The sequence below is a fragment of the Charadrius vociferus genome, unplaced genomic scaffold (assembly GCF_000708025.1).
Source record: "Charadrius vociferus isolate BGI_N301 unplaced genomic scaffold, ASM70802v2 scaffold825, whole genome shotgun sequence".
Taxonomy (NCBI): Eukaryota; Metazoa; Chordata; class Aves; order Charadriiformes; family Charadriidae; genus Charadrius; species Charadrius vociferus.
In genome coordinates this window covers 326459-331681 of record NW_009648495.1, presented here as the reverse complement: position 1 = coordinate 331681, position 5223 = coordinate 326459, and the positions used below count along the sequence as shown (strand labels likewise).

The 5223-nt window shown below is 44.8% G+C and overlaps 1 protein-coding gene across 1 annotated transcript in view; it reads right to left on the bottom strand.

Moving 5' to 3' along the window:
* SMARCC1 (SWI/SNF related, matrix associated, actin dependent regulator of chromatin, subfamily c, member 1) overlaps positions 1-4826 on the bottom strand; it is a 91064-nt gene extending 86238 nt beyond the window's left edge. The window contains exon 1 of the mRNA XM_009885686.1: positions 4710-4826. The gene's annotated coding sequence lies outside the window, so the exon portion shown is untranslated. The remainder of the gene's footprint in view (positions 1-4709) is intronic.
* Positions 4827-5223: the final 397 nt, after the last annotated feature.

The window sequence follows — 5223 nt, the reverse complement described above, 5'->3', positions numbered from 1 at the left end:
CCGTCCTGTGCCACTGCTGGAGGTGCCCCTGCTCTGGCGGGGGGTGGCACTGGGGGAGCTCCAGAGGGCCCTTCCAGCCCTCACCAGTCTGGGATGCTGTGACCCCCTGCAGAAACACAGACCCACACCTCCCAGCCCCACCAGCGGGGCACAACGGCTGAGGAGCACTCTAGAGGTGACCCCTCCTGATGTTGCTCCATCCGCTATAAGATGCGCAACTATTTACTGAAATAAGAAATGAAACCTCTCTTTCCATGTGGTTGCTAAACATATAGACCAGGATGAGTCTATTTTGTGATTCTCAATAAAAATAAGAAAGTTGTACGATTCACAAAGCAGAATTTGGGGAGTTGTTGAATGGCTGGGCTCCGGTTACCAGCAGCTTTCAAGCTGCCTTCTGCTGGAACCAGAGACAGCACAAAGCTGGAGACACTGCACAGACGCAACAGCCTTCTTAGTGGTTCTTCTACATTAGGACTATTTCTGATCTAGCCTCTATCTTGCTTTTTACAATAGAACCGGTCATTTTATTTAAAGTCTGTTATATTACACGTCAGGACTATTTCCTAACACAGTACGAACACCAAATTACAGGCAGCCTTAGCATTACTGACAAGCACTTTAACTTCACTCTGCAGCCAGGCAGCTGAAATGGTAGCACGGGATCGGAACAGAACACTGCCTTCCTTGGCTCTAGAGCTGCTAATGGAAAGCAAAGCAGTTCTGCGAGATATCAAATACACCAGCGGCCAAAAACAACATAAAAAAGATCCTTCATAAGCCTTCAACAAGAACAGAACTGCTCCTAGTCTACCATCTGTGTACAGCCCTACTGTGCACAGAGATAACGAAGAGAGCTCAAATATGCCGTACGGGTACTTGCCCGTTTATGAGCCACGTGCATTTCAGTACTGTTCTTAGCAAACCAAAGTCCTCTATGGATGGTGCAGCCTCTGATCAGAAGCTTGAATTAAAACAAAATGTTTTAACACACTGAATGATTTTATTGCTGTAAGACTTGGCTCTGAGAATACAAGCGTTGGTTTACAAACATGCAAGCAAACGCTAGCTGCTCGAAAAAGAAAAATAAATGTCAACATGAAGCTGGAAGACCTGTTGTAAAGAGTATTTTTGCAGTGCTAGTATGCAAGTTGCTGTTACTTATCTTTAGCTGCCCTACATACATATGGTCATCCAGAATGGACCTTTCCCTTTTCGGCTGACATGCCGCCACAGCACGCACCCGAATGAAACCGCCGCAGCAAAGCCCACCTCACCTGCACTCTGGGTAACTGTTGATCCCACTGTTGTACCCAACGGTCCCTACTTCAAGTTCAGGGGCTGCTGCTGCAGTTTCGCCTTCATCAAGCTGCCCGTCAGTATCCCACGTTAAACCTCTCAAAGACAAGGTCAGACCTCTCCGCGTTAGCAGGGCGATGCTGGAAGGCAGTCCTGGGGCCTGGCACAGGGCTCACCGAGCCAGGAGTCCCCGGCAGCACGAGCAGTCACAGACACTTTAGATGTTAGGAAGAAACTCTTTCCTGTGACGGTGGTGAGCCCCTGGGGCAGGTTGCCCCGAGAAGCTGTGGCTGCCCCATCCCTGGAGGTGGTCAAGGCCAGGTTGGACGGGGCTTGGAGCAACCTGGGCTGGGGGGAGGTGGCACTGCCCATAGTGGTGCAGGGGGGAATGGGACTAGATGGTCCTTAACATCCCTTCCAACCTAAACCATTCTAGGCTTCTATGATGATTCTATGACTCTGGCAAGTTAGGATTTTACTGCCACACAGAGGAAGTGCAGCCAATACCTAACCATGAAAAACAGTAGACAAATCTCCTTCATAGACTGAAGTCACATTTTTAAAGTGTCCACAGCCTCCAGCAAGACCCTCTTATTAAACTGTGGTCGTTGCTACTAGCATAAAAGGAAATTGCTTTTAACAATTAGACAAAACCTGTTCCGCAGGAGAGATGCAGCTGTCAATAAACCAGGTTGCCCTCGACATTTTTACCCAGCAAAATCCATCATAACAAGGCAATTAAGATCCACCAGCCTCACAATTAGCTCTTATTTGAAAAATGCAAAACTGCCTTTAAGAGAATTAATCAGCTTTTTCTTTTTTTTTTTTTGAGCATCAGTAGGGTTAGACCATACTCATTTAAAAGCAATAACCAGAAGATATGTGCAGAAGTCAAGCTGCAACAGTCCTTCATGTACTCTAGATCTATTTACAGACCCTGTACTGTACAGTAACCTTGCCAAGAACGAGTGCTTAAAACCCTCTCTCAAACGCAAGGTCTATCTCATCCACTCAAAGCACTAAATAAAATGTCTGAACTTTATTTCAACAGATGTAGTCTGTAGCGATTTAGATGCAGCCCAGGTCAGAGCGGTAGTGATGGAAGAGACCGGCTTCTCTCCGTCACTGACCGCTCCAGTGTTGAAGGGCAGGCGAGGTACGCTGCCTGGTACTTGGAAAATAAATCTGAAGGCTCTAACGTGAACTGGAGGGACAACCTTGGTTTGACATGTTCTCATCAGCAGGTGCTCCTGGTGAGCCACGTCCCTGTGTTTTGCAACCACTGCAGTTCTCAAGACCAACACTTAATCTCCAGTGAACTGCACCGATAAGGGCAACACTGCAGTGTATAGTCATGGAGAAGAGCATCACGCAAGGAACGGACTATTAACAGCAGCCTTTAGTGATGGCAGTTGTGAGCAGCAGTCACAAACTGAGGATGTCTGCAGTCATCTGCAGGTACACAGCACTCAAAGTTCTGAGGTTCAGGGGTTGCTTCTTTCACACAAGCATGACCTCCTCCTCTGCAGCTTCAGATCCTCGCTTGCCAGGAACACAGTGATACTGAACAGTCACTAAGATAACCACAAACTTTTAACCTCTTTTAGTTTCCTTCAGTCGCTTTTCAGTGGAAGTCTGCAATACCTTTGCAATACGTTTTTGGAGATTGGCAATGTCACCAGAGACACCCCTTTGTCCCACCTCTCTCCCCAAGCCAGAGTCCTGTAAAACCAAACCACTCTGCACGTCTTCAGAGCAGGAGAATAACAAAACCTCCTTCACAGTCTGAACCAGTATCTTAAATTGCATGTCCAAAAAAGTGACAGCTAACCTCCTCTTCAGAGTACATATTGCATTTTCTCATAACAACAATATAAAGGAAGATGTACTCATGAGTTGTCTTCTGTCGGAAGTAATTGAGAGCAGAGATCCAACTGCTGTAAACTTAAGCTGAGCAGATTTGATCAGTTTAGACCTTCGAAACAGCAAGAATAATTAAACACAGGAACAACATATTTACAATGCCACTGAAATCTTTATTGCCTATTTTTAAGATAAGACAAATTGATTTAAGCCTTGAGAGCACTCAAATGGTTTATCAACTTGTTGAATACAGGTACAGTTTTATGGTGTACACTGCCATATCAAAATAAAGCACCACAACGTTCACCTCTGTCTCCAAAGCCTTCCAGTGCCACTGAGGAATCAGGTGATCAGAACGGAAGAGACAGTGAGCTACATCTTAATGACATCTTGCGGTGTGTCTGTGTGCATGCCTAAGCACCAAGAGATTCACCCAGTAAGTTTGAAAACCCCTTTTCTGGAGAAAACATGCATGAATTCACACTCCTCACAGAACAAATTACATAAGCAAAATGTCTGGGGGAAAACCAAAAATCACCATAAAATAATAAAAGATACTATTCTATAAGTGGTGGACCAGAGAAGATAGAAGTACTTTCAAACTAAAGTAATTCGGAAAACTATTATGGTATTGTAATCGGTTATAAATATTTCCAACTCAGTATGAATACCTAAACAGAACCCTCAATCGCATGGCCGTAGGTTCTCAGTAAGCATTCTGTGGCAAAGATACGCACAGACCTTCCTGCTCATGTCTACAACGCTTATGACAGTTGCCTTGTCCCACAAAACCTACCCTAAATCGGCCAACCGGGTGCTAGATACCACACTGCAGCCCTCGCCCGTCACAGCTGAAATCCCTTTGTCACTCTGTCCTTACCATTTGCTGCATCCCTCTTCCCTCTATCAGCTGTTTAGACTTCACGCGCGCTCAGACAAGGTTCTCTTGGTGGTAGGCAGCGTTCCAAGCACAGTAGGACTGATCTCTGAACACAATCGCTGGGGTACTGCTGCTAAAGATGTGCCAAGTTTGAACTTTAAATAAGCAGCCCTTAAAATGCTGATATTGTTTCTGTATACCAATATCCTGAGTTACTGGAAAACCATCCCACGCTAATAAGGTAACTGTGTGCTACTAAAGAACATGGTAAAGCCATTTTTCAGCACCGACAGCATTACAAGTTTGATGTTTAATCACCAGAAACTCGTTTGCTTTGAAAAGTGCATGTTAATCCATCAGTTTAGGATGTATACGTCCAAACAGATTTGACTTAAGATTTACAAGTTTACACATAGTTTTACTAGAAATTAAAACTTTTCCCCAGTATTCAGGAAATCGATTCCAAATGTATAGAAAATGAGATGTATTACATTGGAAATGTTCTGTGAAGGAGTGTGCTATTTCACCCTTTCCAGAGGATGCATCAACAAAAGCCTCAGAGTAAGCACAGCTCTCCCAAGCCCCTGGAAGCGCGCCAGTGGCACCGATACTGGAGGAAGGACAAAATACGCTGTTGTAATAGCAGCGGGTTAACCCCAATACTCACAGGAAGCTTTGTGAAGGCAGGATTGGTGACATGTTTTCCAAAGGCATCTTCCTGGAATTGCAGCAGCTGCACCACCAGCCCAGCCAGTGTTTTATTGGTAGGAGCATCTGCTTGAACGTACTGAAAGACAAAAAACATACGCTTACTTGGGATAGAGGATAATAAAGCATGAAGACGGGTTTACTAATTCCCAGACCACTTTATCAGTTATAGAGCACAGTGTAAGATTTAAGGATCAGTGTGTGGCTGGGGGGGTGCGTGCAGACGAGGAGCATCAGGCACAAACATTTTTCAAGATTTACTCTTAAAATACAGCACAAATCTGCGAATCATCATCAGTTCATCACATCAGTTCAGATAGAGATTAACTACTTCAATCTGATTTGTAGTTCCTAATAAAGGAACAGCCTAATTCTGGCCCACACATACACAAAGCTTTCTACAGCAACTTTACAAGCGCCTTCTGTAACCAACCACTAGATGTTAATCCCAGGAGCATCCATTTGGTACTATA